General features: G+C 59.2%; 1 protein-coding gene across 1 annotated transcript in view; it reads right to left on the bottom strand.

The window, feature by feature from the left end:
• ASH1L (ASH1 like histone lysine methyltransferase) overlaps window positions 1-16,941 on the bottom strand; it is a 126,458-nt gene extending 109,517 nt beyond the window's left edge. The window contains exon 1 of the mRNA XM_073552306.1: window positions 16,794-16,941. The gene's annotated coding sequence lies outside the window, so the exon portion shown is untranslated. The remainder of the gene's footprint in view (window positions 1-16,793) is intronic.
• Between the last annotated feature and the right edge of the window lie 8,017 nt (window positions 16,942-24,958).

Genomic DNA, 24,958 nt, shown 5'->3' with positions numbered 1-24,958 from the left:
TGAATTTATTTGGGGGAATTTTTTTTTTTTCTAATTTATTTCGCAATTTTTTTTAAATTATTTTAACACTTTTATTTATTTTTTTTTAACTTTATTAAATAGTCCCAGGTGGGACATCACTGTCCTGTGACAGATCGCTGATCTGTCACATCACAGATCACTGTGACAGATCAGCGATCTGTCACAGGCAGTGCAGAAGGCTTCCTCATGCCTGCGCTTTGCAGGCACTGAGGAAGCCAGCTTCCTGCAGGCTCCCGTCGCCATCTTGGATTCGGGGGCCTGCAGGAAAGGAGCCCCCCGCAGCAGCGCTGCACATTGCGCTGCCGTGGGGGGCTCAGGGAAGCACCGAGGGAGCCCCCTCCCTGCCGATGCTTCCCTTTAACCCCCGGTACACCGCGATCATGTTTGATCGCGGTGTGCAAGGGGTTAACGTGTCGGGGGGCGGTCCGTGACCGCCCCTGACACATTGTGCCGGGTGTCAGCTGTGATAATCAGCTGACACCCGGCCGCGATCAGCGACGCTCACCACGTGGGCGCCGCTGATCGCGGTAGACGTACTATCCCGTCCATGGGCATAGGGGCCCAGGTCCCATGGACGGGATAGTACGTCGGATGTCAGGAAGGGGTTAAAACAGCTCATTGGGACTTTTACCAAGACCTACAGGGAATGGGAGAAATTCTTGCCACACCTCCTGTTTGCCTATCGGGAGGTGCCCCAAGAATCCACGGGGTTCTCCCCGTTCGAGCTGGTATACGGGAGACAGGTAAGGGGACCCCTAGACATAGTGCTGGAACACTGGGAAGGGGAGGGCCTCATAGAAGGGGTACCTATTATACCCTATGTGCTGGAATTTCAGGACCGCCTACAGGAGCTGACTGTTATGAATGAGTCACCGTAGGAGGCAAAAACAGAAATGCTAGCTAAGTCCAGAAAACCAGAGAAGTTGGAAGCTATCGGATTGCAGACCCCTGAACCTATCAACAACAACTAGCAGTAGCCGTGGGGGGGTTCCTACGGTGCCCTAGACCCCTCGATCACAGCCGGAGAACTGCCTAGCCTAAAGACAGAAAGGGAAATCTAAACTGCCCCAGAGCAGACCCCAAAGCAATAGGCAGCCCCCAACAAATAATGACGGTGAAGCAAGAAGAAAAAACACTAACACAGATAGAAAGATAAACTGAGCAAATGATGGGGCCCAAGCTAACTAGATAGGACAATAGGAAGGCTGCTGTCTGCAATCCGCAAAAACCCTATGAAAATAAGAGCCAACAGACTGACAGGGAAAAAGGCCCTGAAGACGCTAGGCTTCAAAAAGACTATGTCAGTACTCAGGTATTTTCTGAAGACAGAGCAACCGGCAAAAAAGGAATTCAGCTCACCCCAGCAAGGAATGGCAGAATCCAGAATAGCAAGGCAAACTAAAACCAAAACACAAATGCAAAAAGGCAAAGCAGAAAACTTAGCTTTTGAGGAGCAGGAATCAGACTGGTCTCCTAGAATTCCACAGAGAAATCACCAGCGAGGAGGAAGGGCGTCAGCTGCCTTATATCCAGTCAGAGATCCCCGTCGCCGAGTCATCCGCTCCCAGCTCAGGTGCTTGGTAATCAGTCTCACTACCTTCCTTCACCAGAAGAGGGAGTTCAGCAGACCTCAATGGTGAAGGGGAAAATGAACTCATAACAGCTGACCCAGGTTGTACGTGAGAACCTGCAGGCGACACAGCGGCGCCAGCGCCTATGGTACGATCGGAGGGCCAGAGAGCGCACTTTGGAAATAGGACAGAAGGTCCTGGTGTTAGAGCCCACTAAGCAGAATAAGTTCCAAGCTGCATGGCAGGGGCCCTACCAGGTAGTGGGGAAAATAGCCGACACAACCTATAATGTCGCCGATTGTGACGACCCCAGGGTTAGCTGCATGTTCCACGTGAATATGCTGAAGCCCTACCGGTAGCGCCCTGAAGAGGTAGTGGCCATCTATGCACCTGAAGCAGAGGATTTAGCCGGACTTCCCTTGCCGGTGTAATACTTATGTATGGAATAAGGACTTCAATGGCGTAGGGCAATGACGGCAGAGACACGCTTAGTGAAGGAAATGATTTATATATAATTGTGCACAATAAACGTGGAAATACGTAACGGGTTCAGAGCACATACATACAGCAGCACATAGCAAAAGGTTCAGCAAAGATGGTAAGTTATTAAGAGTCACTGAGTACGGAATATAACTGGGTATTGCAGGCAAAGTCCAGAGTATAACAAATGTCCAGCAGGATAATGTTCAGCGGGCATCGGGTAACAGCTACTAACCAGTATAGCAAACAGAAGTCCAGTTGTAGCAAGCCTCTGGTATGATGAGTCCGGTGGAGATCCAGTAAGGGGACCTTCAGTGGGCACAAACTCTAACCGGTTACGGTAGCCAGAAGTCCAGCAGTATCCAGAGGTCCAGAGAGGTGAAGTTTCAAGCAGGAAGCAGGGTTGTTCCAGAGTCACAAGATCTGGGAGAGTGGCAGGGCAGGAGCACACCAGGAATCAATATACTCGAGCGATTTGCTTGTGCTTAGGGGCGGGTTTTTATGCAGCTGGGGAGGAAGTGATGTAAACGAAAACTCCATCTTAACTAAGGGCAGCTAAGAGGAAGTGATGCGACAGGACCGAAAACTCCATCTTAACCAAGGGCAAAAGTTTATTCAAAACAGACCGGAAAGTCCTAGGATCCTGACAGCCGGATGTCTTAGGCCTCTTTCACACTTCCGTTTTTGACCATCAGTCAAAATCCGCCAGTTTTTTAAAAAAACGGATCTGCCATTTTTTTTGGCGGATCCGTTTTTTTCCCATTGAGTTGCATTACCGGCTGATCTTGACGGATGGCCATCCGTTGGATCCGTTTTTTTTGCGGATCCGCCAAAATGTTTGCGTCCGCCGGCATGCCTGGACGCAGCCTGCAACGTTTTTTTTTGCTGTAGGATCCGCATTTTACTGTGCGCATGCCCGGAGAAAGGAAGTCAGCCGGGAATTTAACCCTGAAATCCTTTCTGGCAGTGGAAAAAATCTCTCTCTCTCCGGTTCCTTTAAAATTCTGCATTCAACGGATCCGTCAAAAAAAACGGTCCGGTGGCATCCGTTTGGAGCAGTTACAAACTGATCCGCTTTCCGCCATTTTGGCGGATTTTAACTGACTAGAAAAAACGGAAGTGTGAAAGAGGCCTTAGATAGAGGACTCAGTCTAAAACATGGGACCAGGTACACTTGGGTGAAGACCTAGGCCCCCGGGAGAGACAGCAGTCGGAGATGTTGTTGAGGCTGCGACAGATGTTTTCAGAGAGACCGGGGTACACTCGCCTGGCACAACACAAGGTTGAGACCCAGGATCAGACCCCCCTGCGACAAAACCCCTTCCGCGTCCCTGAGTCTGTTCGAGAGGGGATGCAACAAGAAATACAAGAGATGTTGCGTTTAGGGGTCATTGAAGAGTCAGTCCCTGGGCATCCCCCGTAGTGTTAGTACCCAAGAAGGATGGGACTACACGGTTTTGTGTAGACTATCGTAAGCTCAATGAGAAAACAGTGACGGATGCATACCCCATGCCGTGTGTGGATGAGTTGTTAGACCGGCTGGCGGGGGCAAAGTATTTGACCACCATCGATCTATGCAAAGGCTACTGGCAGATTCCCCTTAGTCCTGACACTATTCCCAAGTCGTCATTTGTCACCCCGTTCGACTTATTCCAGTTTCAAGTTATGCCATTCAGGATGAAGAATGCCCCGGTGACCTTCCAAAGGCTGGCTGACCAGCTTCTGGATGGTCTCCAGGACTATGCTTGTGCCTACCTGGACGACATCGCCATCTACAGTGCGACATGGGAAGAGCATCTAAATCACCTAGAGACAGTATTGGACAGGATCCACCAGGCCGGAATCACCCTGAACCCAAACAAGTGTCACGTGGGCAAAGCAGAAGTTCAGTATTTAGGGAATTGGGTGGGAAGTGGGAAACAGCGACCAGAACCAGTCAAGATTGAGGCCATAGCCAAATGGCCCATCCCACGCACTAACACCCAGGTCATGGCGTTTCTACGGACAGCAGGGTATTACAGGAAATTCGTTCCCAATTACAGCAGCGTAGCCAAGCCCCTCACTGATCTGACCCGTAAGAACCAACCCCGCCAGGTAACCTGGACCTCAGAGTTTGAGGAAGCCTTCCGCCAACTAAAGGACGCCCTCACCAATACCCCTGTATTGGCCGCACCTGATCCAACTAAATGTTTCCTTGTTCACACAGACGCTTCTATGTTTGGATTGGGGGCAGTACTGAGCCAAGTCGGGCCGGACGGCCAAGAACACCCGGTATCTTACCTGAGTCGGAAACTACTGCCCCGTGAAGTAAGCTATGCGGCCATTGAGAAGGAGTGCCTGGCGGTAGTATGGGCACTCAAGAAGTTGCAACCATATTTGTATGGACGACAGTTTTCCCTCCTAACGGACCATACTCCCCTAGTCTGGCTTAATTGGGTCTCTGGAGACAACGCCAGATTGCTGCGGTGGAGTTTAGCCCTACAACCTCTGGACTTCACCATCCACCACAGACCCGGCAAACAAAACGATAACGCCGATGGACTAAGTCGACAAACGGAACTTGTACCAACCCCATAAACTTCGGTCATCCCCAAACCGATCCGTTGAGGATCAGACTGTGTATGCCGATCGCGTCGCTGAAAAGGGGGAGCCGTGTTACAGAACCACTAAGCACCCAGAATATGTTGTGCAGTTATATGTATGTATAATAGGTTCTATGTGAGATGCATGTCCCTAATGCATCAGCCCACAGGCTGCGCCCCTGGGCAGAGGGGACACGATATTCTCCTTTTGTCCACCCTCCCCCCACCTTTGTAATTCCCACAGTAAACATCGGCAGGCTCCGGCCACCTGCGGCTTTTGTAATGCATGTCTGGCCTGCCGCTTTTCTATTGGCCTGCCGTCTGTATCTGTGTGATATATTCTGTGTCCTGTGAGTAAAGTGTTGTCAGACTGGAAATACATGGAGAAGCAGTGATCTTTTGTATGCACCCATGTAACCAAGGAATTCCAGCCAGCGTCATTCATTCCGTCTCCAGCCAACGCAGAGCGGACCTCTGAAAACACGGGGTGGTACTGAAAGAGGTACCCCAGCCTGGGTAGACCCCGTTACAGAGACGAGGGGAGGGAAGGAGGCGAGGAGAGGGAAGGAGGCGAGGAGAGGGAAGGAGGCGAGGAGAGGGAAGGAGGCGAGGAGAGGGAAGGAGGCGAGGAGAGGGAAGGAGGCGAGGAGAGGGAAGGAGGCGAGGGGAGGGAAGGAGGCGAGGGGAGGGAAGGAGACGAGGGAAGGAGGGAGACGAGGGAAGGAGACGAGGGAAGGAGACGAGGGAAGGAGACGAGGGAAGGAGACGAGGGAAGGAGACGAGGGAAGGAGACGAGGGAGGGAGACGAGGGAGGGAGACGAGGGAAGGAGACGAGGGAAGGAGACGAGGGAAGGAGACGAGGGAGGGAGGGAAGGAGACGAGGGTGGGAGGGAAGGAGATGAGGGAGGGAAGGAGACGAGGGAGGGAAGGAGACGAGGGAGGGAAGGAGACGAGGGAGGGAAGGAGACGAGGGAGGGAGGGAAGTAAACTAGGGAGGGAGGGAAGGAGACGAGGGAAGAAGACGAGGGAGGGAAGGAGACGAGGGAGGGAGGGAAGGAGACGTGGGAGGGAGGGAAGGAGACGTGGGAGGGAGGGAAGGAGACGTGGGAGGGAGGGAAGGAGACGTGGGAGGGTGGGGGGGACAGAAGGAGACATGGGAGGGAGGGTGGGAGGGAAGGAGACGTGGGAGGGAGGGTGGGAGGGAAGGAGACGTGGGAGGGAAGGAGACGTGGGAAGGAGACGTGGGAGGGAGGGTGGGAGGGAAGGAGACGTGGGAGGGAGGGTGGGAGGGAAGGAGACGTGGGAGGGAGATGAGGGAGGGAAGGAGATGAGGGAAGGAGGGAAGGAGACGAGGGAAGGAGACGAGGGAGGGAAGGAGACGAGGGAAGGAGACGAAGGAGGGAAGGAGACGAGGGAAGGAGACGAGGGAAGGAGACGAGGGAAGGAGACGAGGGAGGGAAGGAGACGAAGGAGACGAGGGAGGGAAGGAGACGAAGGAGACGAGGGAAGAAGACGAAGGAGAGAGGGTGGGAGGGAAGGAGACGAGGGTGGGAGGGAAGGAGACGAGGGAGGGAAGGAGACGAGGGAGGGAGGGAGACGAGGGAGGGAGGGAAGGAGACGAGGGAGGCAGGGAAGGAAGGAGACGAGGGGGGGAGGGAAGGAGACGAGGGAGGGAAGGAGACGAGGGAGGGAAGGAGACGAGGGAGGGAAGGAGACGAGGGAGGAAGGGAAGGAGACGAGGGAGGTAGGGAAGGAGACGAGGGAGGTAGGGAAGGAGACGAGGGAGGTAGGGAAGGAGACGAGGGAGGAAGGGAAGGAGACGAGGGAGGGAGGGAAGGAGACGAGGGAGGGAGGGAAGGAGACGAGGGAGGGAGGGAAGGAGACGAGGGAGGGAAGGAGACGAGGGAGGGAAGGAGACGAGGGAGGGAGGGAAGGAGACGAGGGAGGGAAGGAGACGAGGGAGGGAGGGAAGGAGACGAGGGAGGGAGGGAAGGAGACGAGGGAGGGAGGGAAGGAGACGAGGGAGGGAGGGAAGGAGACGAGGGAGGGAAGGGAAGGAGACGAGGGAGGGAAGGGAGGGAAGGAGACGAGGGAGGGAAGGAGACGAGGAAGGGAGGGAAGGAGACGAGGGAGGAAGGGAGGGAAGGAGACGAGGGAGGAAGGGAGGGAAGGAGACGAGGGAGGAAGGGAGGGAAGGAGACGAGGGAGGAAGGGAGGGAAGGAGACGAGGGAGGAAGGGAGGGAAGGAGACGAGGGAGGAAGGGAGGGAAGGAGACGAGGGAGGGAAGGAGACGAGGGAGGGAGGGAGGGAGGGAAGGAGACGAGGGAGGGAGGGGAAGGAGACGAGGGAGGGAGGGGAGGGAAGGAGACGAGGGAGGGAGGGGAGGGAAGGAGACGAGGGAGGGAGGGGAGGGAAGGAGAAGAGGGATGGAGGGGAGGGAAGGAGACGAGGGAGGGGAGGGAAGGAGACGAGGGAAGGAGATGAGGGAAGGAGATGAGGGAAGGAGATGAGGGAAGGAGATGAGGGAAGGAGATGAGGGAAGGAGATGAGGGAAGGAGATGAGGGAGGGGGGACGGAGGGGGGGACGGAGGGGGGGAGGGAAGGAGACGAGGGAGGGGAGGGAAGGAGATGAGGGAAGGAGACGAGGGAGGGGGGGAGGGAAGGAGACGAGGGGGGGAGGGAAGGAGACGAGGGAGGGAGGGAAGGAGACGAGGGAGGGAAGGAGACGAGGGAGGGAGGGAGGGAAGGAGACGAGGGGGGGGGAGGGAAGGAGATGAGGGAGGGAGGGAAGGAGACGAGGGAGGGAAGGAGACGAGGGAGGGAAGGGAGGGAAGGAGACGAGGGAGGGAAGGAGACGAGGGAGGGAAGGAGACGAGGGAGGAAGGGAGGGAAGGAGACGAGGGAGGAAGGGAGGGAAGGAGACGAGGGAGGAAGGGAGGGAAGGAGACGAGGGAGGAAGGGAGGGAAGGAGACGAGGGAGGAAGGGAGGGAAGGAGACGAGGGAGGGAGGGAGACGAGGGAGGGAGACGAGGGAGGGAGGGAAGGAGACGAGGGAGGGAGGGAGGGAAGGAGACGAGGGAGGGAGGGAGGGAAGGAGACGAGGGAGGGAGGGAGGGAAGGAGACGAGGGAGGGAGGGAGGGAAGGAGACGAGGGAGGGAGGGAAGGAGACGAGGGAGGGAGGGAAGGAGACGAGGGAGGGAGGGGAAGGAGACGAGGGAGGGAGGGGAAGGAGACGAGGGAGGGAGGGGAAGGAGACGAGGGAGGGGAGGGGAAGGAGACGAGGGAGGGGAGGGGAAGGAGACGAGGGAGGGGAGGGAGGGAGACGAGGGAGGGAGGGGAGGGAGGGGAGGGAAGGAGACGAGGGAGGGAGGGGAGGGAAGGAGAAGAGGGAGGGGAGGGAAGGAGAAGAGGGAGGGGAGGGAAGGAGAAGAGGGAGGGAGGGGAGGGAAGGAGACGAGGGAGGGGAGGGAAGGAGACGAGGGAAGGAGACGAGGGAAGGAGACGAGGGAAGGAGACGAGGGAAGGAGACGAGGGAAGGAGACGAGGGAGGGAGGGAGGGAGGGAGGGAAGGAGACGAGGGAGGGAGGGGAAGGAGACGAGGGAGGGAGGGGAGGGAAGGAGACGAGGGAGGGAGGGGAGGGAAGGAGACGAGGGAGGGAGGGGAGGGAAGGAGACGAGGGAGGGAGGGGAGGGAAGGAGACGAGGGAGGGAGGGGAGGGAAGGAGACGAGGGAGGGGAGGGAAGGAGACGAGGGAAGGAGATGAGGGAAGGAGATGAGGGAAGGAGATGAGGGAAGGAGATGAGGGAAGGAGATGAGGGAAGGAGATGAGGGAAGGAGATGAGGGAGGGGGGACGGAGGGGGGGACGGAGGGGGGGAGGGAAGGAGACGAGGGAGGGGAGGGAAGGAGATGAGGGAAGGAGACGAGGGAGGGGGGGAGGGAAGGAGACGAGGGAGGGAGGGAAGGAGACGAGGGAGGGAGGGAAGGAGACGAGGGAGGGAAGGAGACGAGGGAGGGAGGGAGGGAAGGAGACGAGGGAGGGGGGGAGGGAAGGAGATGAGGGAGGGAAGGAGACGAGGGAGGGAAGGAGACGAGGGAGGGAAGGGAGGGAAGGAGACGAGGGAGGGAAGGAGACGAGGGAGGGAAGGAGACGAGGGAGGGAAGGAGACGAGGGAGGGAAGGAGACGAGGGAGGAAGGGAGGGAAGGAGACGAGGGAGGAAGGGAGGGAAGGAGACGAGGGAGGAAGGGAGGGAAGGAGACGAGGGAGGAAGGGAGGGAAGGAGACGAGGGAGGGAGGGAGACGAGGGAGGGAGGGAGACGAGGGAGGGAGGGAAGGAGACGAGGGAGGGAGGGAGGGAAGGAGACGAGGGAGGGAGGGAGGGAAGGAGACGAGGGAGGGAGGGAGGGAAGGAGACGAGGGAGGGAGGGAGACGAGGGAGGGAGGGAGGGAAGGAGACGAGGGAGGGAGGGGAAGGAGACGAGGGAGGGGAAGGAGACGAGGGAGGGGAAGGAGACGAGGGAGGGAGGGGAAGGAGACGAGGGAGGGGAGGGGAAGGAGACGAGGGAGGGGAGGGGAAGGAGACGAGGGAGGGGAGGGAGGGAGACGAGGGAGGGGAGGGAGGGAGGGGAGGGAAGGAGACGAGGGAGGGAGGGGAGGGAAGGAGAAGAGGGAGGGGAGGGAAGGAGAAGAGGGAGGGAGGGGAGGGAAGGAGACGAGGGAGGGGAGGGAAGGAGACGAGGGAGGGGGGGAGGGAAGGAGACGAGGGAGGGGGGGAGGGAAGGAGACGAGGGAGGGGGGGAGGGAAGGAGACGAGGGAGGGGGGAGGGAAGGAGACGAGGGAAGGAGAAGAGGGAGGGAGGGAGGGAGGGAGGGAAGGAGACGAGGGGGGGGGAGGGAAGGAGATGAGGGAGGGAGGGAAGGAGACGAGGGAGGGAAGGAGACGAGGGAGGGAAGGGAGGGAAGGAGACGAGGGAGGGAAGGAGACGAGGGAGGGAAGGAGACGAGGGAGGAAGGGAGGGAAGGAGACGAGGGAGGAAGGGAGGGAAGGAGACGAGGGAGGAAGGGAGGGAAGGAGACGAGGGAGGGAGGGAAGGAGACGAGGGAGGAAGGGAGGGAAGGAGACGAGGGAGGGAGGGAGACGAGGGAGGGAGACGAGGGAGGGAGGGAAGGAGACGAGGGAGGGAGGGAGGGAAGGAGACGAGGGAGGGAGGGAGGGAAGGAGACGAGGGAGGGAGGGAGGGAAGGAGACGAGGGAGGGAGGGAGGGAAGGAGACGAGGGAGGGAGGGAAGGAGACGAGGGAGGGAGGGAAGGAGACGAGGGAGGGAGGGGAAGGAGACGAGGGAGGGAGGGGAAGGAGACGAGGGAGGGAGGGGAAGGAGACGAGGGAGGGGAGGGGAAGGAGACGAGGGAGGGGAGGGGAAGGAGACGAGGGAGGGGAGGGAGGGAGACGAGGGAGGGAGGGGAGGGAGGGGAGGGAAGGAGACGAGGGAGGGAGGGGAGGGAAGGAGAAGAGGGAGGGGAGGGAAGGAGAAGAGGGAGGGGAGGGAAGGAGAAGAGGGAGGGAGGGGAGGGAAGGAGACGAGGGAGGGGAGGGAAGGAGACGAGGGAAGGAGACGAGGGAAGGAGACGAGGGAAGGAGACGAGGGAAGGAGACGAGGGAAGGAGACGAGGGAGGGAGGGAGGGAGGGAGGGAAGGAGACGAGGGAGGGAGGGGAAGGAGACGAGGGAGGGAGGGGAGGGAAGGAGACGAGGGAGGGAGGGGAGGGAAGGAGACGAGGGAGGGAGGGGAGGGAAGGAGACGAGGGAGGGAGGGGAGGGAAGGAGACGAGGGAGGGGAGGGAAGGAGACGAGGGAAGGAGATGAGGGAAGGAGATGAGGGAAGGAGATGAGGGAAGGAGATGAGGGAAGGAGATGAGGGAAGGAGATGAGGGAAGGAGATGAGGGAGGGGGGACGGAGGGGGGGACGGAGGGGGGGAGGGAAGGAGACGAGGGAGGGGAGGGAAGGAGATGAGGGAAGGAGACGAGGGAGGGGGGGAGGGAAGGAGACGAGGGAGGGAGGGAAGGAGACGAGGGAGGGAGGGAAGGAGACGAGGGAGGGAAGGAGACGAGGGAGGGAGGGAGGGAAGGAGACGAGGGAGGGGGGGAGGGAAGGAGATGAGGGAGGGAAGGAGACGAGGGAGGGAAGGAGACGAGGGAGGGAAGGGAGGGAAGGAGACGAGGGAGGGAAGGAGACGAGGGAGGGAAGGAGACGAGGGAGGGAAGGAGACGAGGGAGGGAAGGAGACGAGGGAGGAAGGGAGGGAAGGAGACGAGGGAGGAAGGGAGGGAAGGAGACGAGGGAGGAAGGGAGGGAAGGAGACGAGGGAGGAAGGGAGGGAAGGAGACGAGGGAGGGAGGGAGACGAGGGAGGGAGGGAGACGAGGGAGGGAGGGAAGGAGACGAGGGAGGGAGGGAGGGAAGGAGACGAGGGAGGGAGGGAGGGAAGGAGACGAGGGAGGGAGGGAGGGAAGGAGACGAGGGAGGGAGGGAGACGAGGGAGGGAGGGAGGGAAGGAGACGAGGGAGGGAGGGGAAGGAGACGAGGGAGGGGAAGGAGACGAGGGAGGGGAAGGAGACGAGGGAGGGAGGGGAAGGAGACGAGGGAGGGGAGGGGAAGGAGACGAGGGAGGGGAGGGGAAGGAGACGAGGGAGGGGAGGGAGGGAGACGAGGGAGGGGAGGGAGGGAGGGGAGGGAAGGAGACGAGGGAGGGAGGGGAGGGAAGGAGAAGAGGGAGGGGAGGGAAGGAGAAGAGGGAGGGAGGGGAGGGAAGGAGACGAGGGAGGGGAGGGAAGGAGACGAGGGAGGGGGGGAGGGAAGGAGACGAGGGAGGGGGGGAGGGAAGGAGACGAGGGAGGGGGGGAGGGAAGGAGACGAGGGAGGGGGGAGGGAAGGAGACGAGGGAAGGAGAAGAGGGAGGGAGGGAAGGAGAAGAGGGAGGGGAGGGAAGGAGACGAGGGAGGGGAGGGAAGGAGACGAGGGAGGGGAGGGAAGGAGACGAGGGAGGGAGGGGAGAGAGGGGAGGGAAGGAGACGAGGGAGGGAGGGGAGGGAAGGAGACGAGGGAGGGGAGGGGAGGGAAGGAGAAGAGGGAGGGGAGGGAAGGAGAAGAGGGAGGGAGGGGAGGGAAGGAGACGAGGGAGGGGAGGGAAGGAGACGAGGGAGGGGAGGGAAGGAGAAGAGGGAGGGAGGGGAGGGAAGGAGACGAGGGAGGGGAGGGAAGGAGACGAGGGAAGGAGACGAGGGAAGGAGACGAGGGAAGGAGACGAGGGAAGGAGACGAGGGAAGGAGACGAGGGAAGGAGACGAGGGAAGGAGACGAGGGAAGGAGACGAGGGAAGGAGACGAGGGAAGGAGATGAGGGAGGGGGGACGGAGGGGGGGACGGAGGGGGGGACGGAGGGGGGGAGGGAAGGAGACGAGGGTGGGGAGGGAAGGAGATGAGGGAAGGAGACGAGGGAGGGGGGGAGGGAAGGAGATGAGGGAGGGGGGAGGGAAGGAGACGAGGGAGGGGGGAGGGAAGGAGACGAGGGAGGGGGGGAGGGAAGGAGACGAGGGAGGGGGGGAGGGAAGGAGACGAGGGAGGGGGGGAGGGAAGGAGACGAGGGAGGGGGGGAGGGAAGGAGACGAGGGAGGGGGGAGGGAAGGAGACGAGGGAAGGAGAAGAGGGAGGGAGGGAAGGAGAAGAGGGAGGGGAGGGAAGGAGACGAGGGAGGGGAGGGAAGGAGACGAGGGAGGGGAGGGAAGGAGACGAGGGAGGGAGGGGAGGGAGGGGAGGGAAGGAGACGAGGGAGGGAGGGGAGGGAAGGAGACGAGGGAGGGGAGGGGAGGGAAGGAGAAGAGGGAGGGGAGGGAAGGAGAAGAGGGAGGGAGGGGAGGGAAGGAGACGAGGGAGGGGAGGGAAGGAGACGAGGGAAGGAGACGAGGGAAGGAGACGAGGGAAGGAGACGAGGGAAGGAGACGAGGGAAGGAGACGAGGGAAGGAGACGAGGGAAGGAGACGAGGGAAGGAGACGAGGGAAGGAGACGAGGGAAGGAGACGAGGGAAGGAGACGAGGGAGGGGGGACGGAGGGGGGGACGGAGGGGGGAGGGAAGGAGACGAGGGAGGGGAGGGAAGGAGATGAGGGAAGGAGACGAGGGAGGGGGGGAGGGAAGGAGACGAGGGAGGGGGGGAGGGAAGGAGACGAGGGAGGGGGGGAGGGAAGGAGACGAGGGAAGGAGAAGAGGGAGGGAGGGAAGGAGAAGAGGGAGGGGAGGGAAGGAGACGAGGGAGGGGAGGGAAGGAGACGAGGGAGGGGAGGGAAGGAGACGAGGGAGGGGAGGGAAGGAGACGAGGGAGGGAAGGAGACGAGGGAGGGAAGGAGACGAGGGAGGGAAGGAGACGAGGGAGGGAAGGAGACGAGGGTCGGGGGGAAGGGAAGGAGACGAGGGAGGGGAGGGAAGGAGACGAGGGAGGGAGGGAGGGAAGGAGACGAGGGAGGGAGGGAGGGAAGGAGACGAGGGAGGAAGGGAGGGAAGGAGACGAGGGAGGAAGGGAGGGAAGGAGACGAGGGAGGAAGGGAGGGAAGGAGACGAGGGAGGAAGGGAAGGAGACGAGGGAGGGAGGGAAGGAGACGAGGGAGGGAGGGAAGGAGACGAGGGAGGGAGGGAAGGAGACGAGGGAGGGAGGGAAGGAGACGAGGGAGGGAGGGAGGGAAGGAGACGAGGGAGGGAGGGAGGGAAGGAGAGGAGGGAGGGAGGGAAGGAGACGAGGGAGGGAGGGGAAGGAGACGAGGGAGGGAGGGGAAGGAGACGAGGGAGGGAGGGGAAGGAGACGAGGGAGGGAGGGGAAGGAGACGAGGGAGGGAGGGGAGGGAAGGAGACGAGGGAGGGAGGGGAGGGAAGGAGACGAGGGAGGGAGGGGAGGGAAGGAGACGAGGGAGGGAGGGGAGGGAAGGAGACGAGGGAGGGAGGGGAGGGAAGGAGACGAGGGAGGGGAGGGAAGGAGATGAGGGAAGGAGATGAGGAAAGGAGATGAGGGAAGGAGATGAGGGAAGGAGATGAGGGAAGGAGATGAGGGAAGGAGATGAGGGAAGGAGATGAGGGAGGGGGGACGGAGGGGGGGACGGAGGGGGGGAGGGAAGGAGACGAGGGAGGGGAGGGAAGGAGATGAGGGAAGGAGACGAGGGGGGGGGAGGGAAGGAGACGAGGGAGGGAGGGAAGGAGACGAGGGAGGGAGGGAAGGAGACGAGGGAGGGAGGGAAGGAGACGAGGGAGGGAAGGAGACGAGGGAGGGAGGGAAGGAGACGAGGGAGGGAAGGAGACGAGGGAGGGAGGGAAGGAGACGAGGGAGGGAGGGAAGGAGACGAGGGAGGGGGGGAGGGAAGGAGACGAGGGAGGGAGGGAAGGAGACGAGGGAGGGAAGGAGACGAGGGAGGGAAGGAGACGAGGGAGGGAAGGAGACGAGGGAGGGAAGGAGACGAGGGAGGAAGGGAAGGAAGGAGACGAGGGAGGAAGGGAGGGAAGGAGACGAGGGAGGAAGGGAGGGAAGGAGACGAGGGAGGAAGGGAGGGAAGGAGACGAGGGAGGGAGGGAAGGAGACGAGGGAGGGAGGGAGACGAGGGAGGGAGGGAGACGAGGGAGGGAGGGAAGGAGACGAGGGAGGGAGGGAGGGAAGGAGACGAGGGAGGGAGGGAGGGAAGGAGACGAGGGAGGGAAGGAGACGAGGGAGGGAGGGGAAGGAGACGAGGGAGGGAGGGGAAGGAGACGAGGGAGGGAGGGGAAGGAGACGAGGGAGGGGAGGGGAAGGAGACGAGGGAGGGGAGGGGAAGGAGACGAGGGAGGGAGGGGAGGGAGGGAGACGAGGGAGGGAGGGGAGGGAGGGGAGGGAAGGAGACGAGGGAGGGAGGGGAGGGAAGGAGAAGAGGGAGGGGAGGGAAGGAGAAGAGGGAGGGAGGGGAGGGAAGGAGACGAGGGAGGGGAGGGAAGGAGACGAGGGAAGGAGACGAGGGAAGGAGACGAGGGAAGGAGACGAGGGAAGGAGACGAGGGAAGGAGACGAGGGAAGGAGATGAGGGAGGGGGGACGGAGGGGGGGACGGAGGGGGGGACAGAGGGGGGGAGGGAAGGAGACGAGGGTGGGGAGGGAAGGAGATGAGGGAAGGAGACGAGGGAGGGGGGGAGGGAAGGAGATGAGGGAGGGGGGAGGGAAGGAGACGAGGGAGGGGGGGAGGGAAGGAGACGAGGGAGGGGGGGAGGGAAGGAGACGAGGGAAGGAGAAGAGGGAGGGAGGGAAGGAGAAGAGGGAGGGGAGGGAAGGAGACGAGGGAGGGGAGGGAAGGAGACGAGGGAGGGGAGGGAAGGAGACGAGGGAGGGGAGGGAAGGAGACGAGGGAGGGGAGGGAAGGAGACGAGGGAGGGAGGGGAGGGAGGGGAGGGAAGGAGACGAGGGAGGGAGGGGAGGGAAGGAGAAGAGGGAGGGGAGGGAAGGAGAAGAGGGAGGGGAGGGGAGGGAAGGAGACGAGGGAGGGGAGGGAAGGAGACGAGGGAAGGAGATGAGGGAAGGAGACGAGGGAAGGAGACGAGGGAAGGAGACGAGGGAAGGAGACGAGGGAAGGAGACGAGGGAAGGAGACGAGGGAAGGAGATGAGGGAAGGAGATGAGGGAGGGGGGACGGAGGGGGGGACGGAGGGGGGAGGGAAGGAGACGAGGGAGGGGAGGGAAGGAGATGAGGGAAGGAGACGAGGGAGGGGGGGAGGGAAGGAGACGAGGGAGGGGGGGAGGGAAGGAGACGAGGGAGGGGGGGAGGGAAGGAGACGAGGGAGGGGGGGAGGGAAGGAGACGAGGGAAGGAGAAGAGGGAGGGAGGGAAGGAGAAGAGGGAGGGGAGGGAAGGAGACGAGGGAGGGGAGGGAAGGAGACGAGGGAGGGGAGGGAAGGAGACGAGGGAGGGAAGGAGACGAGGGAGGGAAGGAGACGAGGGTCGGGGGGAGGGAAGGAGACAAGGGAGGGAGGAAGGGAAGGAGACGAGGGAGGGGAGGGAAGGAGACGAGGGAGGGGAGGGAAGGAGACGAGGGAGGGAAGGAGACGAGGGAGGGAAGGAGACGAGGGTCGGGGGAAGGGAAGGAGACAAGGGAGGGAGGAAGGGAAGGAGACGAGGGAGGGGAGGGAAGGAGACGAGGGAGGGGAGGGAAGGAGACAAGGGAGGGGAAGAGACGAGGGAGGGGAGGAGACGAGGGGGGGAGGGAAGGAGACGAGGGAGGGGAGGGAAGGAGACGAGGGGAGGGAAGGAGACGAGGGGAGGGAAGGAGACGAGGGGAGGGAAGGAGACGAGGGGAGGGAAGGAGACGAGGGGAGGGAAGGAGACGAGGGGAGGGAAGGAGACGAGGGGAGGGAAGGAGACGAGGGGAGGGAAGGAGACGAGGGGAGGGAAGGAGACGAGGGGAGGGAAGGAGACGAGGGGAGGGAAGGAGACGAGGGAGGGGGGGAGGAGACGAGGGGGGAGGAGACGAGGGGGGAGGAGACGAGGGGGGAGGAGACGAGGGGGGAGGAGACGAGGGGGGGAGGAGACGAGGGGGGGAGGAGACGAGGGGGGGAGGAGACGAGGGGGGGAGGAGACGAGGGGGGGGAGGAGACGAGGGAGGGAGGGAAGGAGACGAGGGAGGGAGGGAAGGAGACGAGGGAGGGGGTGGAGGGAAGGAGACGAGGGGGGGTGGAGGGAAGGAGACGAGGGGGGGTGGAGCGAAGGAGACGAGGGAGGGGGGGAGGGAAGGAGACGAGGGAGGGGAAGGAAGGAGACGAGGGAGGGAGAGAGACGAGGGAGGGAGAGAGACGAGGGAGGGAAGGAGACGAGGGGAGGGAAGGAGACGAGGGGAGGGAAGGAGACGAGGGGAGGGAAGGAGACGAGGGGGGGCAGGGAAGGAGACGAGGGAGGGAGAGAGACGAGGTAGGGAAGGAGACGAGGGAGGGAGGGAGAGAGACGAGGTAGGGAAGGAGACGAGGGAGGGACAGGGTGGAAAATATGTTAGTTGGGGTAATTAACATACAAGGCGGGGCAGCTGGTGACCACGCCCCGCTTTGTAGCACCGCCTCTGGTGTCCGTCCGTGTGTTCCTGGCCGCCGCACTCACCTGTGTGTGGCGCCTGCTCAGGTGTCTGGTTCTTCCTCCCGATTACCAGTCTTGAGCTCCAACGTGACAGCTGCGCGCCCTGTTCTCTTTCCCGCGCATGACGTCACCGCTACATTGCCGGAGGTGACGCAGAAGCTCTGGAGGCCATATTGGTTGTGGGACTTTCTGTGTTTGTCCCGCCCCCTTCCAGGTCTGGTCAGCGCAACTCAGCCTGTGCGTGCTTTGCGTAGTTCCGTTATTCCCGGCCCTTTTCTATCGGTAGCTACTAAAACGGAGTTGAATTATTGTGGTAAAGATGTCACAGGAAGGGGCGGAGCCTACTTCAGAGTCCAGGGAAGACACGGTGGTCACGGTGGGTAGCAGCGTTGTTCTGAGGGAAATAGTATTGATCCTTACACAGATGGGAATCAGGACTCAGTGTGCGTGCTCGAGGCTGTATATTGCAATAAGTTGATGTTACTTGCGTGGGGCTTTGCGGAGGTGGGCACGATGGGGGGCTGTGTGGAGAAAGGGGGAGATGATAGGTTGGGGGGACGATGAGGGGCTGGATGGGGAATGGGGGGATGATGAGGGGCTTTGTGGACTATGGGGGGGCACAATGAGGGGCTTTGTAGAGAAGGTGGGCATGAAGGGCTGCGTGGGGAATGGGGTCACGAGGATGAGGGGCTGTGTGGGGGAGATCATACATATTGGTTTGCTGCAAGGTGAATGGGGAGGTGTAACTCATACATTAAAAAAAACAGCTTAGGCCTGTTTCACACTTCCGCTTTTGACCATCAGTCAAAATCCGCCGTTTTTGCAAAAAAACGGATCCGCCATTTTTTTTGGCAGATCCGTTTCTTTCCCCATTGACTTACATTACTGGCGGATCTTGACGGATGGCCATCCGTTGGATCCGTTTTTTTGCGGATCCGTCTTTTTTTTTTGGCGTCCTCTGAGATGCCTGGACGGACCATGTAACGTTTTTTGTAGTGAAGGATCCGCATTTTTATACAGCGCATGCCCGGAGGAATGAAGTCAGGAGGAAATTTAACCCTGAAATCATTTCTGGCGGCAAGAGAGTCTCTCTCTCTCCACATCAGTTACGAACGGATCCGCTTTTCCGCCTTTTTGGCGGATTTTGACTGACACAAAAAACTGAAGTGTGAAACAGGCCTTACCCAAGCTCTAGGTGCACGGAATCCCTGGGACAAAATGTAAAAAAAATCATGAAGAATATAATGCTGGAAATAACAAATAGTAATGAAAAATAGCATAGCAACGCGTTTCAAACACATGAGGCCATGTGTGTCTGAAACGCGTTTCTATGCTGTCTCAGCAATTTAGCACGGGGTGCGTCTTATAATTATTATTATTTATATAACACCATTAATTCCATGGTGCTGTACATGAGAAGGGGGTTACATACAAATTTATAGATATCGATAACAGTGAACAAATTTACAATGACAGACTGGTACAGAGGGGAGGGGACCCTGTCCTTGCGGACTTACATTCTACAGGATAGCGGGGAAGAGATGGAAGGTCGGGGGTGCAGCAGCTCTGGTGGTGATGAGGCCGCAGCGAGGTGGCAGAATGGTTATTGCAGGCTGTAAGCTTTCCTGAAAAGATGGGTTTTCAGGTTCCGTTTGAAGGATCCGAGGGTGGTGGATAATCGGACGTGTTGAGGCATGGCATTCCAGAGGATAGGGGATATTCGGGAGAAATCTTGGAGGCGGTTGTGTGAGGAACGAATAAGTGTGGAGGAAAGTAGGAGGTCTTGAGAGGATCGAAGAGTACGTGAGGGAAGATATTGGGAGATTAGTTCAGAGATATAGGGAGGGGGAAAGGTTGTGGATGGCTTTGTAGGTCAGTGTTAGTAATTTGAACTGGATTCGTTGGGGAATTGGGAGCCAATGGAGGGATTTGCAGAGGGGGGAGACGGGAGGAGAGAGGTGGATTAGTCAGGCAGTAGAATTGAGGACAGACTGGAGTGGTGCAAGAGAGTTAGCAGGGAGGCCACAGAGGAGGGTGTTGCAGTAGTCAAGGCGGGAGATGAGGGCATGTACAAGAGTTTTAGTATATTGAGGACTGAGGAAGAGAGGGATTCTGGAAATATTTTTGAGGTGGAGGCGACAGGAGGTGGCAAGAGTTTTGACGTGTGGTTTGAAGGACAGGGCAGAGTCGAGAGTTACTCTGAGGCAGAGGATTTCAGGTGCGGGAGAGAGCATAATGCCATTTACCATAACAGATAGGCCATGGACTTCTATAGCCCCTATCCAGGATCTGCCCCCATCCACCTTCCCTATGCCATGGACTTCTATAGCCCCCATCCTGGATCTGCCCCATCCACCTTTCCTACAGCCCCTTCCCAACATCCCTACAGTCCCTATCCCTACTTCCTTTTGTACACTTGCTTTGGCAAAACTAACGTATATTTAGTCCTGCCAATAAAGCTGCTTTGAATTTGATAGATTGGGTAGGGAAGATACGTGAGATGGAGGAAAGATAATGAGTTCAGTTTTGTCTGCGTTGAGTTTTAGGAAGCGAGAGGTGAAAAAGGAGGCTATGGCTGACAGACACTCTGGGATTCTGGAGAGCAGAGAGGTGACATCTGGGCCAGAGAGGTAGATCTGAGTGTCATCTGCATACAGGTGGTACTGGAAGCCACAGGAATTTATGAGTTGATCTAGGCCAAAAGTATAGATGGAAAAAAGTAGGGGCCCCAAGACAGAGCCTTGGGGAACTCCAACAGAGAGGGGGCGGGATGAGGAGGTAGTGTGGGAGTGGGAAACGCTGAATGTGGGGTCAGAAAGGTATGAGGAAATCCAGGACAGGGCAAGGTCTTTTATGCCAAGGGAAGAAAGAATCTGTAGCAGTAGGCAGTGGTCAACTGTGTCAAAGGCAGAGGACAGGTCAAGAAGGAGGAGGATGGAGAACTGTCTGTTAGCTTTGCTGTGAGTAAGTCATTAGTTATTTTGGTCAGGGCAGTTTCAGTGGAGTGGTGGGGGCGGAAGCCAGATTGCAGGATGTTAAGGAGGGAGTTAGATGAGAGGTGGGAGGAAAGTTGAGCATGGACATGCTGTTCGAGGAGTTATAATGCAGATTAACAAGCACTTTTCACCTACTGTGTTCCCCCCACATTTCCTTGTAGATTGTAAGCTTGCGAGCAGGGACCTCACTCCTAATGTCACTGTTTAAATTGTCTTAACCTGTATTGAATTTATTGTCTGTACGTGTCCCCACTTAATTGTGAAGTGCTGCGGAATATGTTGGCGCTATATAAATAAAAATTATTATTATTATCGGCGCACTGCTGCTCTGTGTCCTGCTGCACGCTGCAGGGGGGCCTCTGCACAGGAAACAATAGAACTGCCGGGGAGCTCTGGCCTATCACAGCAGAGCAGCACCGTGGGACACAGCACAGCCACGCCACCAGGACAACACAGCAGCGGCACTGGACACCAGCAGCGACGGACATCGGAAAACCCTCTCATCCCAGGCTGCAGCGACCTGGGACCCCGCTACACTGCAGCCACCAGCCCCGGTAAGCAATAAGACGCATGGATTATAAGAAGCACCACCATTTTATTAAAAAAAAAAAAATTCTCAAAATTTGGGGTGCATGTTATAATCCGAAAAATACGGTATCTTTTTTCCAATAAATTTAGCAATTTCCAAGAAGTTGGATTTACTTTACATTTGTGAATCCCTTGTGGTTTTTGGCAGTGGGTAATGTCACTCTTGTAAGGCTGTGGGGGAGGGAAGAGGGAGTTGTCACTCTCGTGAGGCTGGTCACTCATGAGGCTGCATGTTGGTGAGGCTGTCGGGGGGGGGGGGGGGGGGGGAAGAGGTTGCTGTCACTCATGAGGTTGCATGTTGGTGAGGCAGTGGGGGGGGAGGGTGCTGTCACTCTTGTTAGGCTGCATGTTGGTGAGGCTGTGGGGGGGAAGAGGATGCTGTCAGTCTTGTTAGGCTGCATGTTGGTGAGGCTGTGGGGGGGAAGAGGATGCTGTCAGTCTTGTTAGGCTGCATGTTGGTGAGGCTGTGGGGGGGAAGAGGATGCTGTCAGTCTCGTGAGGCTGCATGTTGGTGAGGCTGTGGGGGGGAAGAGGGTGCTGTCATGATGCTGCATGTTGGTGAGGCTGTGGGGGGGAAGAGGGTGCTGTCACTCAGGTTGCATGTTGGTAAGGCAGTGGGGGTTAAGAGGGTGCTGTCACTCTTGTTAGGCTGCATGTTGGTGAGGCTGTGGGGGGGGGAAGAGGATGCTGTCACTCATGAGGTTGCATGTTGGTGGGGCTGTGGGGGGGAAGAAGGTGCTGTCACTCGTGAGACTGCACGTTGGTGTGGGGAAGATGGTGCTGTTACTTGTGAGGCTGCATGTTGGTGAGGCTGTGGGGGGGAAGAGGGTGCTGTCACTCATGAGGTTGCATGTTGGTGGGGCTGTGTGGGGGAAGAGGGTGCTGTCACTCGTGAGGCTGCATGTTGGTGAGGCTGTGGGGGGGAAGAGGATGCTGTCAGTCTTGTTAGGCTGCATGTTGGTGAGGCTGTGGGGGGGAAGAGGGTGCTGTCACTCTTGTTAGGCTGCATGTTGGTGAGGCTGTGGGGGGGAAGAGGGTGCTGTCATGATGCATGTTGGTGAGGCTGTGGGGGGGAAGAGGGTGCTGTCATGATGCTGCATGTTGGTGAGGCTGTGAGGGGGAAGAGGGTGCTGTCACTCATGAGGTTGCATGTTGGTGAGGCTGTGGGGGGGAAGAGGGTGCTGTCACTCGTGAGGCTGCATGTTGGTGAGGCAGTGGGGGGAAGAGGGTTCTGTCACTCTCGAGGCTGCATGTTGATGGAGCTGTGGGGGGAAGAGGGTGCTGTCACTCCTGAAGCTGCATGTTGGTGAGACTGTGTGAGGGAAGAGAGTGCTGTCACTCATGAGGCTGCATGTTGGTGAGGCTGTGTGGGGGAAGAGGGTGCTGCCACTCGTGAGGCTGCATGTTGGTGAGGCTGTGGGGGGGGTGCTGTCACTTGTGAGGCTGCATGTTGGTGGGGCTGCAGGGGGAAGAGGGTGCTGTCACTCATGAGGCTGCATGTTGGTGAGCCTGTGGGGGGTAGAGGGTGCTGTCACTCTTGTGAGCCTGCATGTTGGTGAGGCTGGGGGGAAGAGAGTGCTGTGACTCTCTTGAGGCTGCATGTTGGTGAAGCTGTGGGGGGAAGAGGGTTCTGTCACTCTCGAGGCTGCATGTTGATGGAGCTGTGGGGGGAAGAGGGTGCTGTCACTCTCGTGAAGCTGCATGTTGGTGAGGCTGTGTGGGAGAAGAGGGTGCTGTCACTCATGAGGCTGCATGTTGGTGAGTCTGTGGGGGGGAAGAGGGTGCTATCACTCGTGAGGCTGCATGTTGGTGAGGCTGTGGAGGAAGAGGGTGCTGTCACTTGTGAGGCTGCATGTTGGTGGGGCTGTGGGGGGAAGAGGGTGCTGTCACTCTTGTGAGGCTGCATGTTGGTGAGGCTGTGGGGTGGAAGAGGGTGCTGTCACTCAAGAGACTTCATGTTGATGAAGCTGTGGGGGAAGAGGGTGCTGTCACTCTAGTGAAGCTGCATGTTGGTGGGGCTGTGGGGGGAAGAGGGTGCCATCACTCATGAAGCTGCATGTTGGTGAGGCTGTGGGGGGAAGAGGGTGCTGTCACTCGTGAGGCTGCATGTTGGTGGGGCTGTGGGGGGAAGAGGGTGCTGTCACTCATGAGCCTGTGAGGGGGAAGAGGGTGCTGTCACTCGTGAGGCTGCATGTTGGTGGGGCTGTGGGGGGAAGAGGGTGCTGTCACTCATGAGGCTGTGAGGGGGAAGAGGGTGCTGTCACTCGTGAGGCTGCATGTTGGTGAGGCTGTGGGGGGGGGGAGAGGATGCTGTCAGTCTTGTTAGGCTGCATGTTGGTGAGGCTGTGGGGGGGAAGAGGGTGCTGTCACTCTTGTTAGGCTGCATGTTGGTGGGGGGGAAGAGGGTGCTGTCATGATGCTGCATGTTGGTGAGGCTGTGGGGGGGAAGAGGGTGCTGTTACTCATGAGGTTGCATGTTGGTGAGGCAGTGGGGGGAAGAGGGTTCTGTCACTCTCGAGGCTGCATGTTGATGGAGCTGTCGGGGGAAGAGGGTGCTGTCACTCGTGAAGCTGCATGTTGGTGAGACTGTGTGAGGGAAGAGAGTGCTGTCACTCATGAGGCTGCATGTTGGTGAGGCTGTGTGGGGGAAGAGGGTGCTGCCACTCGTGAGGCTGCATGTTGGTGAGGCTGTGGGGGGGGTGCTGTCACTTGTGAGGCTGCATGTTGGTGGGGCTGCAGGGGGAAGAGGGTGCTGTCACTCATGAGGCTGCATGTTGGTGAGCCTGTGGGGGGTAGAGGGTGCTGTCACTCTTGTGAGCCTGCATGTTGGTGAGGCTGGGGGGGAAGAGGGTGCTGTGACTCTCTTGAGGCTGCATGTTGGTGAAGCTGTGGGGGAAGAGGGTTCTGTCACTCTCGAGGCTGCATGTTGATGGAGCTGTGGGGGGAAGAGGGTGCTGTCACTCTCGTGAAGCTGCATGTTGGTGAGGCTGTGTGGGAGAAGAGGGTGCTGTCACTCATGAGGCTGCATGTTGGTGAGTCTGTGGGGGGGAAGAGGGTGCTATCACTCGTGAGGCTGCATGTTGGTGAGGCTGTGGAGGAAGAGGGTGCTGTCACTTGTGAGGCTGCATGTTGGTGGGGCTGTGGGGGGAAGAGGGTGCTGTCACTCAAGAGACTTCATGTTGATGAAGCTGTGGGGGAAGAGGGTGCTGTCACTCTAGTGAAGCTGCATGTTGGTGGGGCTGTGGGGGGAAGAGGGTGCCATCACTCATGAAGCTGCATGTTGGTGAGGCTGTGGGGGGAAGAGGGTGCTGTCACTCGTGAGGCTGCATGTTGGTGGGGCTGTGGGGGGAAGAGGGTGCTGTCACTCATGAGGCTGTGAGGGGGAAGAGGGTGCTGTCACTCGTGAGGCTGCATGTTGGTGAGGCTGTGGGGGGGGAAGAGGATGCTGTCAGTCTTGTTAGGCTGCATGTTGGTGAGGCTGTGGGGGGGAAGAGGGTGCTGTCACTCTTGTTAGGCTGCATGTTGGTGAGGCTGTGGGGGGGAAGAGGGTGCTGTCATGATGCTGCATGTTGGTGAGGCTGTGGGGGGGAAGAGGGTGCTGTTACTCATGAGGTTGCATGTTGGTGAGGCAGTGGGGGGAAGAGGGTTCTGTCACTCTCGAGGCTGCATGTTGATGGAGCTGTCGGGGGAAGAGGGTGCTGTCACTCGTGAAGCTGCATGTTGGTGAGACTGTGAGGGAAGAGAGTGCTGTCACTCATGAGGCTGCATGTTGGTGAGGCTGTGTGGGGGAAGAGGGTGCTGCCACTCGTGAGGCTGCATGTTGGTGAGGCTGTGTGGGGGGTGCTGTCACTTGTGAGGCTGCATGTTGGTGGGGCTGCAGGGGGAAGAGGGTGCTGTCACTTGTGAGGCTGCATGTTGGTGGGGCTGCAGGGGGAAGAGGGTGCTGTCACTCATGAGGCTGCATGTTGGTGAGCCTGTGGGGGGTAGAGGGTGCTGTCACTCTTGTGAGCCTGCATGTTGGTGAGGCTGGGGGGGAAGAGGGTGCTGTGACTCTCTTGAGGCTGCATGTTGGTGAAGCTGTGGGGGGAAGAGGGTTCTGTCACTCTCGAGGCTGCATGTTGATGGAGCTGTGGGGGGAAGAGGGTCCTGTCACTCTCGTGAAGCTGCATGTTGGTGAGGCTGTGTGGGAGAAGAGGGTGCTGTCACTCATGAGGCTGCATGTTGGTGAGGCTGTGTGGGGGAAGAGGGTGCTATCACTCGTGAGGCTGCATGTTGGTGAGGCTGTGGAGGAAGAGGGTGCTGTCAATTGTGAGGCTGCATGTTGGTGGGGCTGTGGGGGGAAGAGGGTGCTGTCACTCTAGTGAAGCTGCATGTTGGTGGGGCTGTGGGGGGAAGAGGGTGCCATCACTCATGAAGCTGCATGTTGGTGAGGCTGTGGGGGGAAGAGGGTGCTGTCACTCGTGAGGCTGCATGTTGGGGCTGTGGGGGGAAGAGGGTGCTGTCACTCGTGAGGCTGCATGTTGGTGGGGCTGTGGGGGGAAGAGGGTGCTGTCACTCATGAGGCTGTGTGGGGGAAGAGGGTGCTGTCACTCGTGAGGCTGCATG

The sequence above is a fragment of the Dendrobates tinctorius genome, unplaced genomic scaffold (genome assembly GCF_039654945.1).
Source record: "Dendrobates tinctorius isolate UK_male_01 unplaced genomic scaffold, ASM3965494v1 ptg000189l, whole genome shotgun sequence".
Lineage (NCBI taxonomy): Eukaryota > Metazoa > Chordata > Amphibia > Anura > Dendrobatidae > Dendrobates > Dendrobates tinctorius.
This window is presented reverse-complemented; position numbering and strand designations above follow the sequence as displayed.